Source organism: Staurois parvus, unplaced genomic scaffold (assembly GCF_062004578.1).
Source record: "Staurois parvus isolate SC_StPar_1 unplaced genomic scaffold, SC_StPar_1.0 ptg000039l, whole genome shotgun sequence".
Taxonomy (NCBI): domain Eukaryota; kingdom Metazoa; phylum Chordata; class Amphibia; order Anura; family Ranidae; genus Staurois; species Staurois parvus.
The window spans coordinates 720,579-736,147 of NW_028317835.1; the positions used below are offsets into that span (position 1 = coordinate 720,579).

Here is a 15,569-nt window from a genome sequence, read left to right on the forward strand (position 1 = left end):
CCCCTCTCTGCCAATCCCTCCACTGGCCTCCACTCAGTGTCCTCCACCCCTCTGTGCCAATCCCTCCACTGGCCTCCACTCAGTGTCCTCCACCCCTCTCTACCAATCCCTCCACTGGCTTCCGATTGCCCAACGGATCAAATTCAAAAGGCTAACACTGATGTACAAAGCTGTGCCCCAAATTACATCACCGACCTAATATCCAAGTACCACCCAACAAGCACTCTCCGCTCCTCACAAGACCTCCTTCTCTCTAGTTCCCTGGTCTCCTCCTCCCATGCCCACCTCCAGGACTTCTCCAGGGTGTCACCCATCCTCTGGAACTCCCTACCTCAATCCATCAGACTTTCACCTACTCTCCTCTCCTTTAGGCGCACCCTGAAAACCCACCTCTTCAGGGAAGCCTACCCCACCCTCTGCTAATTGCCAATCTCCTCCACTCTTCCTACCACTCCATCCCCCACATATTTTCCTCCTGTACCACTACCCCCTCTCTCCTAGATTGTAAGCTCTAAGGAGCAGGGCCCTCAAACCTCTCGTGTATCGCATTGTATTGTTATTGTACTATCGCATGTATTGTCTCCCATTGTAATGTACAGTGCTGAGCAAACTGTTGCCGATTTATAAATAATAATAATATTAATGTCACCCACTAGTCTATACTGTCACGGGGTTGGCCAGCCAATCATGTGGCTCCTATTCTGTCCTTCCAATGACCATTCCTAGTACATAGGACTCATCTTCCATACTACATTCATGATTAGAGATGAGCGAAGAAATGAAAAATTCGATTCGACTGATTCGGCGAATTCGTGGACAATATTCGATTCGAGTCGAATAAATTCGCTGTGAATTTAACTTAAAAAAGGGTGTTTCTAGGCTTCAGAGAGACTTAATATTAGTGCAGAACACTGTACCTTTAATTTAAATGCCCTTGGAGTCTGCTGGGGAAGAGAAATAATACTGTCAGTCAGTATGACATGCAGATGAGTGCCGTCGATCTTAGAATCACCGCACACTTCACTCATTTGGGCAGTCACGGGGCCAAAACCAGAGTGTGGAGCCACAGTGTGGCGGTGGAGGCAGCAGCAATGGGAGGCCATACAGCACCCTATGACAAAAATGGAAACCACCAGCAGTGTGAGGAGACCTGAAAGTGGCACATGGCAGAGTGTGGCGATAGAGACAGCAGCAATGGGAGGCCGTACAGGGACCCATGACACACTCTGGACCTGGCAGCAGCATGAGGAGGCGGTACAGGGGCCCATGACAGATTACGGGCCTGGCAGCAGCATGAGGAGTCGGTACAGGGGCCCATGGCAGATTACGGGCCTGGCAGCAGCAATGGGAGGCCGTACAGGGACCCATGACACACTCTGGACCTGGCAGCAGCATGGGGAGGCGGTACAGGGGCCCATGACAGATTACGGGCCTGGCAGCAGCATGAGGAGTCGGTACGGGGGCCCATGACACACTCTGGACCTGGCAGCAGCATGAGGAGGCGGTACAGGGGCGCATGACAGATTACGAGCCTGGCAGCAGCAACTTGGACAGGAGGACGTTCAGCTTCTGCACCGTCGGGTGCGTGCTCGCAAACTGTTGTCTCTTGGAAACGGATTCCAAGAAAGACTGCTGACGGAATCCGTGAAGAGGAGTAGCAGGAGAAGGAGCATCTGAACGAGCGGAATATGCCAACAAGCGACAACAGTGACCCATGACAGATTACGGGCCTGGCAGCAGCATGAGGAGTCGGTACGGGGGCCCATGGCAGATTACGGGCCTGGCAGCAGCTATGGGAGGCCCGTAATCTGCCAGCACCCTATGACAAAAAATGGAACCCACCAGCAGTGTGAGGAGACCTGAAAGTGGCACATGGCAGAGTGTGGCGATGGAGACAGCAGCAATGGGAGGCCGTACAGGGACCCATGAGAGACTCTGGACCTGGCAGCAGCATGAGGAGGCGGTATAGGGGCCCATGGCAGATTAGGGGCCTGGCAGCAGCTATGGGAGGCCCGTAATCTGCCAGCACCCTATGACAAAAAATGGAACACACCAGCAGTGTGAGGAGACCTGAAAGTGGCACATGGCAGAGTGTGGCGATGGAGGCAGCAGCAATGGGAGGCCGTACAGGGACCCATGAGAGACTCTGGACTTGGCAGCAGCATGAGGAGGCGGTATAGGGGCCCATGGCAGATTAGGGGCCTGGCAGCAGCTATGGGAGGCCCGTAATCTGCCAGCACCCTATGACAAAAAATGGAACACACCAGCAGTGTGAGGAGACCTGAAAGTGGCACATGTTTGGGGCATGATTCATGGCGGATTTAGTCAGTTGTGTCAGGAACTGGTGGTTTGAAATCCAGACTAATCCACGCCTGATTCATTTTCACAAACGTGAGTCTCTCCACACTTTGGGTGGACAGTCGTGTCCTCCGCGGAGTTGCAATACCTCCTGCCGCACTAAACACGCGCTCCGATGCCACGCTACTGGCCGGGCATGACAGCCTTTCAAGGGCAAATTCAGCTAGTTGGGGCCAAAGGTCAAGTTTCGTTGCCCAGTAGTCAAGGGGATTGTCTACCTCGGTTGGCAGGGTGCTGTCCAAGTAGGCCTAAGCCTGTTGTTTGAGGTCCTGCTCCAGGTCCACCTGATGCTGCTGCTGCTGCTGCGGCTGGTTAGTAGTTTCCTCACTGCGCTGGTGAAGAAAGCTACTCATCATCGACTGCAGACTGAGGCAGCCGCTGCTGGTGGAGCTGCCACTGCTCCTACCACCCCACCCCTCCCCTGCTGCCATGGCAGCGGAACACGAGCGCACAGGGCCCACAGTGTCTGAGGATGGACGTTGGCGCAGACAGGCAGAGACCAGCTGACTACATAGGTGTTTTTTATAGTACGTTATTTTGGCCTCCCTCTCAGCAGGTGTGAAAAAGGCCACCATTTTTGAACGGTAGCGAGGGTCCAACAAGGTGGACAGCCAAAAGTCATCCCTCTGTCTGATGGTTATTATTCGGCTGTCGCTACGCAAGCAACCGAGCATGCTATGGGCCATTTGTGCCAAGGAATGCGAGGGACTCCCTGCCTCCATCTCCACAGCATACTGCCACGGTGCGTCTAGGTCCTCTGTCTCCTCTTCCTCCTCCTCTACCAGATGCTCCTGCTCCTCCACTCCTGTCCGCTGAGTGGAAAAACCACCCATTTCACTCAATAATTCCTGAGCACCAATGTCCTCCTCTACCTCCTCCTCTTCTTCCAGTCCTGCCCCCACAGGGGCCATGTGGCGTTGAGATCTGTGCGCCACGTCTACCGCACCCTGACCAGCCATTGTTAACAGCATTTGTTCCAGGACGTGCAACAGAGGAATGACGTCGTTCATCCCATAGTCCTGCCGACTCACGAATAGCGTGGCCTCCTCAAAGGGCCTGAGCAAGCGCAGGTGTCACGCATGAGCTGCCAATGGCTGACATCTAAGTTACACAGGGAGTACCTTTATCTGCTTTTAACATCAGGAAATCTGTGATGGCCTTTTGCTGTTCGTAAAGGCGGTCTAACATATGTAGGGTTGAATTCCACCTTGTTGCAACGTCACAGCATGAGGAGTCGGTATAGGGGCCCATGGCAGATTAGGGGCCTGGCAGCAGTTATGGGAGGCCCATAATCTGCCAGCACCCTATGACAAAAAATGGAACACACCAGCAGTGTGAGGAGACCTGAAAGTGGCACATGGCAGAGTGTGGCGATGGAGACAGCAGCAATGGGAGGCCGTACAGGGACCCATGAGAGACTCTGGACCTGGCAGCAGCATGAGGAGGCGGTATATAGGGGCCTACGGCAGATTAGGGGCCTGGCAGCAGCTATAGGAGGCCCGTAATCTGCCAGCACCCTATGTCAAAAAATTCAACACACCAGCAGTGTGTGAGGAGACCTGAAAGTGGCACATGGCAGAGTGTGGCGATGGAGACAGCAGCAATGGGAGGCCGTACAGGGACCCATGACAGACTCTGGACTTGGCAGCAGCATGAGGAGGCGGTATATAGGGGCTTATGGCAGATTAGGGGCCTGGCAGCAGCTATAGGAGGCCCGTAATCTGCCAGCACCCTATGTCAAAAAATTCAACACACCAGCAGTGTGAGGAGACCTGAAAGTGGCACATGGCAGAGTGTGGCGATGGAGACAGCAGCAATGGGAGGCCGTACAGGGACCCATGACAGACTCTGAACTTGGCAGCAGCATGAGGAGGCGGTATATAGGGGCCCATGGCAGATTAGGGGCCTGGCAGCAGCTATAGGAGGCCCGTAATCTGCCAGCACCCTATGTCAAAAAATTCAACACACCAGCAGTGTGAGGAGACCTGAAAGTGGCACATGGCAGAGTGTGGCGATGGAGACAGCAGCAATGGGAGGCCGTACAGGGACCCATGACAGACTCTGGACTTGGCAGCAGCATGAGGAGGCGGTATATAGGGGCCCATGGCAGATTAGGGGCCTGGCAGCAGCTATGGGAGGCCCGTAATCTGCCAGCACCCTATGTCAAAAAATTCTACACACCAGCAGTGTGTGAGGAGACCTGAAAGTGGCACATGGCAGAGTGTGGCGATGGAGACAGCAGCAATGGGAGGCCGTACAGGGACCCATGACAGACTCTGGACTTGGCAGCAGCATGAGGAGGCGGTATATAGGGGCCCATGGCAGATTAGGGGCCTGGCAGCAGCTATGGGAGGCCCGTAATCTGCCAGCACCCTATGTCAAAAAATTCAACACACCAGCAGTGTGTGAGGAGACCTGAAAGTGGCACATGGCAGAGTGTGGCGATGGAGAAAGCAGCAATGGGAGGCCGTACAGGGACCCATGAGAGACTCTGGACCTGGCAGCAGCATGAGGAGGCGGTATATAGGGGCCCATGGCAGATTAGGGGCCTGGCAGCAGCTATGTGAGGCCCGTAATCTGCCTGCACCCTATGTCAAAAAATTAAACACACCAGCAGTGTGAAGAGACCTGAAAGTGGCACATGGCATGAGAGACTCTGGACCTGGCAGCAGCAGGAGGAGGCGGTATAGGGGCCCATGGCTGATTAGGGGCCTGGCAGCAGCTATGTGAGGCCCGTTATCTTGCAGCACCCTATGTCAAAAAATTTAACACACCAGCAGTGTGAAGAGACCTGAAAGTGGCACATGGCAGCAGAGTGTGGCGATGGAGACAGCAGCAATGGGAGGCCGTACAGGGACCCATGAGAGACTCTGGACCTGGCAGCAGCAGGAGGAGGTGGTATATAGGGGCCCATGGCAGATTAGGGGCCTGGCAGCAGCTATGTGAGGCCCGTAATCTGCCTGCACCCTATGTCAAAAAATTTAACACACCAGCAGTGTGAAGAGACCTGAAAGTGGCACATGGCAGCAGAGTGTGGCGATGGAGACAGCAGCAATGGGAGGCCGTACAGGGACCATGACAGACTCTGGACTTGGCAGCAGCATGAGGAGGCGGTATATAGGGGCCTATGGCAGATTAGGGGCCTGGCAGCAGCTATGTGAGGCCCGTAATCTGCCTGCACCCTATGTCAAAAAATTTAACACACCAGCAGTGTGAAGAGACCTGAAAGTGGCACATGGCAGCAGAGTGTGGCGATGGAGACAGCAGCAATGGGAGGCCGTACAGGGACCATGACAGACTCTGGACTTGGCAGCAGCATGAGGAGGCGGTATATAGGGGCCCATGGCAGATTAGGGGCCTGGCAGCAGCTATGTGAGGCCCGTAATCTGCCTGCACCCTATGTCAAAAAATTAAACACACCAGCAGTGTGAAGAGACCTGAAAGTGGCACATGGCATGAGAGACTCTGGACCTGGCAGCAGCAGGAGGAGGCGGTATAGGGGCCCATGGCTGATTAGGGGCCTGGCAGCAGCTATGTGAGGCCCGTTATCTTGCAGCACCCTATGTCAAAAAATTTAACACACCAGCAGTGTGAAGAGACCTGAAAGTGGCACATGGCAGCAGAGTGTGGCGATGGAGACAGCAGCAATGGGAGGCCGTACAGGGACCCATGAGAGACTCTGGACCTGGCAGCAGCAGGAGGAGGTGGTATATAGGGGCCCATGGCAGATTAGGGGCCTGGCAGCAGCTATGTGAGGCCCGTAATCTGCCTGCACCCTATGTCAAAAAATTTAACACACCAGCAGTGTGAAGAGACCTGAAAGTGGCACATGGCAGCAGAGTGTGGCGATGGAGACAGCAGCAATGGGAGGCCGTACAGGGACCATGACAGACTCTGGACTTGGCAGCAGCATGAGGAGGCGGTATATAGGGGCCCATGGCAGATTAGGGGCCTGGCAGCAGCTATGTGAGGCCCGTAATCTGCCTGCACCCTATGTCAAAAAATTTAACACACCAGCAGTGTGAAGAGACCTGAAAGTGGCACATGGCAGCAGAGTGTGGCGATGGAGACAGCAGCAATGGGAGGCCGTACAGGGACCATGACAGACTCTGGACTTGGCAGCAGCATGAGGAGGCGGTATATAGGGGCCCATGGCAGATTAGGGGCCTGGCAGCAGCTATGTGAGGCCCGTAATCTGCCTGCACCCTATGTCAAAAAATTTAACACACCAGCAGTGTGAAGAGACCTGAAAGTGGCACATGGCAGCAGAGTGTGGCGATGGAGACAGCAGCAATGGGAGGCCGTACAGGGACCATGACAGACTCTGGACTTGGCAGCAGCATGAGGAGGCGGTATATAGGGGCCCATGGCAGATTAGGGGCCTGGCAGCAGCTATGTGAGGCCCGTAATCTGCCTGCACCCTATGTCAAAAAATTTAACACACCAGCAGTGTGAAGAGACCTGAAAGTGGCACATGGCAGCAGAGTGTGGCGATGGAGACAGCAGCAATGGGAGGCCGTACAGGGACCATGACAGACTCTGGACTTGGCAGCAGCATGAGGAGGCGGTATATAGGGGCCCATGGCAGATTAGGGGCCTGGCAGCAGCTATGTGAGGCCCGTAATCTGCCTGCACCCTATGTCAAAAAATTTAACACACCAGCAGTGTGAAGAGACCTGAAAGTGGCACATGGCAGCAGAGTGTGGCGATGGAGACAGCAGCAATGGGAGGCCGTACAGGGACCATGACAGACTCTGGACTTGGCAGCAGCATGAGGAGGCGGTATATAGGGGCCCATGGCAGATTAGGGGCCTGGCAGCAGCTATGTGAGGCCCGTAATCTGCCTGCACCCTATGTCAAAAAATTTAACACACCAGCAGTGTGAAGAGACCTGAAAGTGGCACATGGCAGCAGAGTGTGGCGATGGAGACAGCAGCAATGGGAGGCCGTACAGGGACCATGACAGACTATGGACTTGGCAGCAGCATGAGGAGGCGGTATATAGGGGCCCATGGCAGATTAGGGGCCTGGCAGCAGCTATGTGAGGCCCGTAATCTGCCTGCACCCTATGTCAAAAAATTTAACACACCAGCAGTGTGAAGAGACCTGAAAGTGGCACATGGCAGCAGAGTGTGGCGATGGAGACAGCAGCAATGGGAGGCCGTACAGGGACCATGACAGACTCTGGACTTGGCAGCAGCATGAGGAGGCGGTATATAGGGGCCCATGGCAGATTAGGGGCCTGGCAGCAGCTATGTGAGGCCCGTAATCTGCCTGCACCCTATGTCAAAAAATTTAACACACCAGCAGTGTGAAGAGACCTGAAAGTGGCACATGGCATGAGAGACTCTGGACCTGGCAGCAGCAGGAGGAGGCGGTATAGGGGCCCATGGCTGATTAGGGGCCTGGCAGCAGCTATGTGAGGCCCGTTATCTTGCAGCACCCTATGTCAAAAAATTTAACACACCAGCAGTGTGAAGAGACCTGAAAGTGGCACATGGCAGCAGAGTGTGGCGATGGAGACAGCAGCAATGGGAGGCCGTACAGGGACCCATGAGAGACTCTGGACCTGGCAGCAGCAGGAGGAGGTGGTATATAGGGGCCCATGGCAGATTAGGGGCCTGGCAGCAGCTATGTGAGGCCCGTAATCTGCCTGCACCCTATGTCAAAAAATTTAACACACCAGCAGTGTGAAGAGACCTGAAAGTGGCACATGGCAGCAGAGTGTGGCGATGGAGACAGCAGCAATGGGAGGCCGTACAGGGACCATGACAGACTCTGGACTTGGCAGCAGCATGAGGAGGCGGTATATAGGGGCCCATGGCAGATTAGGGGCCTGGCAGCAGCTATGTGAGGCCCGTAATCTGCCTGCACCCTATGTCAAAAAATTTAACACACCAGCAGTGTGAAGAGACCTGAAAGTGGCACATGGCAGCAGAGTGTGGCGATGGAGACAGCAGCAATGGGAGGCCGTACAGGGACCATGACAGACTATGGACTTGGCAGCAGCATGAGGAGGCGGTATATAGGGGCCCATGGCAGATTAGGGGCCTGGCAGCAGCTATGTGAGGCCCGTTATCTTGCAGCACCCTATGTCAAAAAATTAAACACACCAGCAGTGTGAAGAGACCTGAAAGTGGCACATGGCAGCAGAGTGTGGCGATGGAGACAGCAGCAATGGGAGGCCGTACAGGGACCCATGAGAGACTCTGGACTTGGCAGCAGCATGAGGAGGCGGTATATAGGGGCCCATGGCAGATTAGGGGCCTGGCAGCAGCTATGTGAGGCCCGTTATCTTGCAGCACCCTATGTCAAAAAATTAAACACACCAGCAGTGTGAAGAGACCTGAAAGTGGCACATGGCAGCAGAGTGTGGCGATGGAGACAGCAGCAATGGGAGGCCGTACAGGGACCCATGAGAGACTCTAGACTTGGCAGCAGCATGAGGAGGCGGTTTATAGGGGCCCATGGCAGATTAGGGGCCTGGCAGCAGCTATGTGAGGCCCGTAATCTGCCTGCACCCTATGTCAAAAAATTTAACACACCAGCAGTGTGAAGAGACCTGAAAGTGGCACATGGCAGCAGAGTGTGGCGATGGAGACAGCAGCAATGGGAGGCCGTACAGGGACCCATGAGAGACTCTAGACTTGGCAGCAGCATGAGGAGGCGGTATATAGGGGCCCATGGCAGATTAGGGGCCTGGCAGCAGCTATGTGAGGCCCGTAATCTGCCTGCACCCTATGTCAAAAAATTTAACACACCAGCAGTGTGAAGAGACCTGAAAGTGGCACATGGCAGCAGAGTGTGGCGATGGAGACAGCAGCAATGGGAGGCCGTACAGGGACCCATGACAGACTCTGGACTTGGCAGCAGCATGAGGAGGCGGTATATAGGGGCCCATGGCAGATTAGGGGCCTGGCAGCAGCTATGTGAGGCCCGTTATCTTGCAGCACCCTATGTCAAAAAATTAAACACACCAGCAGTGTGAAGAGACCTGAAAGTGGCACATGGCAGCAGAGTGTGGCGATGGAGACAGCAGCAATGGGAGGCCGTACAGGGACCCATGAGAGACTCTAGACTTGGCAGCAGCATGAGGAGGCGGTTTATAGGGGCCCATGGCAGATTAGGGGCCTGGCAGCAGCTATGTGAGGCCCGTAATCTGCCTGCACCCTATGTCAAAAAATTTAACACACCAGCAGTGTGAAGAGACCTGAAAGTGGCACATGGCAGCAGAGTGTGGCGATGGAGACAGCAGCAATGGGAGGCCGTACAGGGACCCATGAGAGACTCTAGACTTGGCAGCAGCATGAGGAGGCGGTATATAGGGGCCCATGGCAGATTAGGGGCCTGGCAGCAGCTATGTGAGGCCCGTAATCTGCCTGCACCCTATGTCAAAAAATTTAACACACCAGCAGTGTGAAGAGACCTGAAAGTGGCACATGGCAGCAGAGTGTGGCGATGGAGACAGCAGCAATGGGAGGCCGTACAGGGACCCATGAGAGACTCTGGACTTGGCAGCAGCATGAGGAGGCGGTATATAGGGGCCTATGGCAGATTAGGGGCCTGGCAGCAGCTATAGGAGGCCCGTAATCTGCCAGCACCCTATGTCAAAAAATTAAACACACCAGCAGTGTGAGGAGACCTGAAAGTGGCACATGTTTGAGGCATGATTCATGGCGGATTTAGTCAGTTGTGTCAGGAACTGGTGGTTTGAAAACCAGACTAATCCACGCCTGATTCATTTTCACAAACGTGAGTCTCTCCACACTTTGGGTGGACAGTCGTGTCCTCCGCGGAGTTACAATACCTCCTGCCGCACTAAACACGCGCTCCGATGCCACGCTACTGGCCGGGCATGACAGCCTTTCAAGGGCAAATTCAGCTAGTTGGGGCCAAAGGTCAAGTTTCGTTGCCCAGTAGTCAAGGGGATTGTCTACCTCGGTTGGCAGGGTGCTGTCCAAGTAGGCCCAAGCCTGTTGTTTGAGCTCCTGCTCCAGGTCCACCTGATGCTGCTGCTGCTGCTGCGGCTGGTTAGTAGTTTCCTCACTGCGCTGGTGAAGAAAGCTACTCATCATCGACTGCAGACTGAGGCAGCCACTGCTGGTGGAGCTGCCACTGCTCCTACCACCCCACCCCTCCCCTGCTGCCATGCCAGCGGAACGCGAGCGCACAGGGCCCACAGTGTCTGAGGATGGACGTTGGCGCACAAAGGCAGAGACCAACTGACTACATAGGTGGTTTTTATAGTACGTAATTTTGGCCTCCCTCTCAGCAGGTGTGAAAAAGGCCACCATTTTGGACCGGTAGCGAGGGTCCAACAAGGTGGACAGCCAAAAGTCATCCCTCTGTCTGATGGTTATTATTCGGCTGTCGCTACGCAAGCAACCGAGCATGCTATGGGCCATTTGTGCCAAGGAATGCGAGGGACTCCCTGCCTCCATCTCCACAGCATACTGCCACGGTGCGTCTGGGTCCTCTGTCTCCTCCTCCTCCTCCTCTACCAGATGCTCCTGCTCCTCCACTCCTGTCCGCTGAGTGGAAAAACCACCCATTTCACTCAATAATTCCTGAGCACAAATGTCCTCCTCTACCTCCTCCTCTTCTTCCTGTCCTGCCCCCACAGGGGTCATGTGGCGTTGAGATCTGTGCGCCACGTCTACCGCACCCTGACCAGCCATTGTTAACAGCATTTGTTCCAGGACGTGCAACAGAGGAATGACGTCGTTCATCCCATAGTCCTGCCGACTCACGAATAGCGTGGCCTCCTCAAAGGGCCTGAGCAAGCGGCAGGTGTCACGCATGAGCTGCCAATGGCTGACATCTAAGTTACACAGGGGAGTACCTTTATCCGCTTGTAACATCAGGAAATCGGTGATGGCCTTTCGCTGCTCGTAAAGGCGGTCTAACATGTGTAGGGTTGAATTCCACCTTGTTGCAACGTCGCAGATCAGGCGATGCTGTGGAATTCCGTTCTGCCGCTGCAGCTCAATGAGGGTGTTCTTTGCGGTGTAGGAATGGCTGAAATGCATGCACAGTTTACGTGACATTTTAAGGATGTCTTGCAGTGGGATGGTGGATTTTAGGAACCGCTTGACAACCAGATTGAACACGTGAGCCATGCATGGCGCATGGCACAACCTTCCTTGACGCAGAGCAGACACCATGTTCTTTCCGTTGTCAGTCAACATGGTTCCGATTTTTAGTTTGCGCGGAGACAGCCATCTGTCGATTTCTCTGTTCATTACACTCAGCAGTTCCTCCCCTGTGTGACTACGTTCGCCAAGGCATACCAGGTGCAGCACAGCGTGACACCGTTGCGCCCTGCACATGTGATATGCCGGTCGGGTAATGGGACTTGGCACGGGGGTGGCGGCTGAGGACACGGCGGAAAAAGAGGTGGTAGAGGCGGACATGCTTGCTGGACCAAGGACGTGCAAACGTGGAGGCAAAAGCGTCGTGACCTGTCCAAGTTGCTGGTGCGGCTGTGCCGGCACCACGTTCACCCAGTGGGCCGTAAATGACATGTACTGTCCCTGACCGTAGTTACAGCTCCACACGTCGGCGCTGCCGTGCACTTTGGCAGAGACCGACATGCTCAAAGACTGGCCCACCATCTCTTCTACATGTGAATGCAGGGCTGGCACTGCCTTTTGGGCAAAGAAATGACGGCTTGGCACTCTCCACCGCGGCGCGGCACAAGCCATCATTTCTCGGAAAGGTGCTGAGTCCACCAGTTGGAAAGGGAGGGACTGCAGCACCAGCAACTTGGACAGGAGGACGTTCAGCTTTTGCACCGTCGGGTGCGTGCTCGCAAACTGTTGTCTCTTGGATACGGATTCCAAGAAAGACTGTTGACGGAATCCGAGAAGAGGAGTAGCAGGAGAAGGAGCATCTGAACGAGCGGAAGATGCCAACGAGCGACAACTCCCCTCAGCAGAGGTGTTGGAGCCTTGACTGGCTGATAGAGGGCGATTGACGACGTCGGGTGACGGAGCAAGTAACGGAGCGGGTGATGGAGCGGGGGCTGGGGCAGGCAGAACCGCCGTATGTTTATCACGGTTTTCCCAGGCCACCGAATGGTGACGCTGCATATGCTGACGCAACGCTGTAGTCCCAACATGGGCCCCCTGGCCACGCTTGCATTTCTGGCCACATAGTCGACATACGGCTACGTTTACTTCCTCGGGCGGCTTGAGGAAAAATTGCCACACCACCGAGTAGGAAACTTTGCCCCCGCTACTCTTCACTGGCTGACTGCTACTTCCTCCGTGCGCACCGGCACCACTACTGGCCGTGGTGGTAGGCTGCAGTGGAGCTGGTGCTCTACTCCGTGGACGTTTGGCTCCACTGACACTGATGCGACCCTGCTGCTGTCTCCTGGGCAACCCACCGACTGTTTTGCTCGCTGCCAAGCTGCCACCCTCTTCTCCTGATGATGCGGAAGAAATTGCCTGATGACGACGAGGCTGCCAAGTGCGATCAACCTCCTCATCATCAAGTAGGGTCTCCGCCTCACTACTAGCCCCCTCGGCTGCGTCTGGGTCAGGAGACAGACCTGTCTCTAGACCGGCTACCGAGCCACTCTCCTCGCCAGTACTTGTTCGCTTGGCTGCTGAAAAGGCCGATGTCTCCCCCCGTTCCTGACCGCCCTCTGTTAGCTCTTCCTCACTGTACAGTGGGGCTGAGCCCACAGCATGCGATACTTCGCTTGGTGAGGGAACAGCAAAGGACAGGGGCAGGTAGAGGACACGTGATTTCAGTGGGCTTGGTCCCGGGCCATGCCAACTAACGGTTGTGTCTGACGTACCCACCGACCGTTGGCTGTAGGTGTCAGAGGTGACCTGGGAAGAGGAAGACGACCGAGCCAACCAATCAATGACGGCAGGGTTGTCGGTGGAGACACGACCGCTGGATGACACCGGGAGCACTGGCCTCTGGCTGCGAATACTGCTGCCTCGACCCCTTCCTCTGCTGCCACGTCTGCTCGCTCCTAAAACATTGCCTCCTCTGCCACTCCTCTGCATGTTGTCTGACATACTATTTAATTCAACGATTAGGTGTCCCTGAGTAACAATTCTCTGGCACTCAGTAACAATTCTGTCTGTCCCTGAGTATGAATTCTGTGGCCCTGAGTAACAATTCTGTGTCTGTGCGAGTAACAATTCTGTGTCTGTGCGAGTAACAATTCTGTGTCTGTGCAAGTAACAATTTTGTGTCTGTGCGAGTAACAATTCTCTGGCACTCAGTAACAATTCTGTCTGTCCCTGAGTAACAATTCTCTGGCACTCAGTAACAATTCTGTCTGTCCCTGAGTAACAATTCTCTGGCACTCAGTAACAATTCTGTCTGTCCCTGAGTAACAATTCTCTGGCACTCAGTAACAATTCTGTCTGTCCCTGAGTATGAATTCTGTGGCCCTGAGTAACAATTCTGTGTCTGCGCGAGTAACAATTCTGTGTCTGTGCAAGTAACAATTTTGTGTCTGTGCAAGTAACAATTTTGTGTCTGTGCGAGTAACAATTCTCTGGCACTCAGTAACAATTCTGTCTGTCCCTGAGTAACAATTCTCTGGCACTCAGTAACAATTCTGTCTGTCCCTGAGTAACAATTCTCTGGCACTCAGTAACAATTCTGTCTGTCCCTGAGTAACAATTCTCTGGCACTCAGTAACAATTGTGTGTCTGTGCAAGTAACAATTCTGTGTCTGTGCAAGTAACAATTTTGTGTCTGTGAGAGTAACAATTCTCTGGCACTCAGTAACAATTCTGTCTGTCCCTGAGTAACAATTCTCTGGCACTCAGTAACAATTCTGTCTGTCCCTGAGTATGAATTCTGTGGCCCTGAGTAACAATTCTGTCTCTGTGCGAGTAACAATTCTGTGTCTGTGCAAGTAACAATTTTGTGTCTGTGAGAGTAACAATTCTCTGGCACTCAGTAACAATTCTGTCTGTCCCTGAGTAACAATTCTCTGGCACTCAGTAACAATTCTGTCTTCCCTGAGTAACAATTCTCTGGCACTCAGTAACAATTCTGTCTGTCCCTGAGTATGAATTCTGTGGCCCTGAGTAACAATTCTGTCTCTGTGCGAGTAACAATTCTGTGTCTGTGCAAGTAACAATTTTGTGTCTGTGAGAGTAACAATTCTCTGGCACTCAGTAACAATTCTGTCTGTCCCTGAGTAACAATTCTCTGGCACTCAGTAACAATTCTGTCTGTCCCTGAGTATGAATTCTGTGGCCCTGAGTAACAATTGTGTGTCTGTGCAAGTAACAATTCTGTGTCTGTGCAAGTAACAATTTTGTGTCTGTGAGAGTAACAATTCTCTGGCACTCAGTAACAATTCTGTCTGTCCCTGAGTAACAATTCTCTGGCACTCAGTAACAATTCTGTCTGTCCCTGAGTAACAATTCTGTCTGTCCCTGAGTATGAATTCTGTGGCCCTGAGTAAGAATTCTCTGGCACTCAGTAACAATTCTGTCTGTCCCTGAGTATGAATTCTGTGGCCCTGAGTAACAATTGTGTGTCTGTGCAAGTAACAATTCTGTGTCTGTGCAAGTAACAATTTTGTGTCTGTGAGAGTAACAATTCTCTGGCACTCAGTAACAATTCTGTCTGTCCCTGAGTAACAATTCTCTGGCACTCAGTAACAATTCTGTCTGTCCCTGAGTATGAATTCTGTGGCCCTGAGTAACAATTCTGTCTCTGTGCGAGTAACAATTCTGTCTCTGTGCGAGTAACAATTCTGTGTCTGTGCAAGTAACAATTTTGTGTCTGTGAGAGTAACAATTCTCTGGCACTCAGTAACAATTCTGTCTGTCCCTGAGTAAGAATTCTCTGGCACTCAGTAACAATTCTGTCTGTCCCTGAGTAACAATTCTCTGGCACTCAGTAACAATTCTGTCTGTCCCTGAGTAACAATTCTGTCTGTCCCTGAGTATGAATTCTGTGGCCCTGAGTAAGAATTCTCTGGCACTCAGTAACAATTCTGTCTGTCCCTGAGTATGAATTCTGTGGCCCTGAGTAACAATTGTGTGTCTGTGCAAGTAACAATTCTGTGTCTGTGCAAGTAACAATTTTGTGTCTGTGAGAGTAACAATTCTCTGGCACTCAGTAACAATTCTGTCTGTCCCTGAGTAACAATTCTCTGGCACTCAGTAACAATTCTGTCTGTCCCTGAGTAACAATTCTCTGGCACTCAGTAACAATTCTGT

At 53.3% G+C, this 15,569-nt stretch overlaps 1 protein-coding gene across 1 annotated transcript in view; it reads right to left on the minus strand.

The window, feature by feature from the left end:
- The window catches only part of LOC149470534 (uncharacterized), a 170,828-nt gene that overhangs the window by 21,740 nt on the left and 133,519 nt on the right, over positions 1 to 15,569 (minus strand). The gene's annotated exons all lie outside the window — the stretch shown is intronic.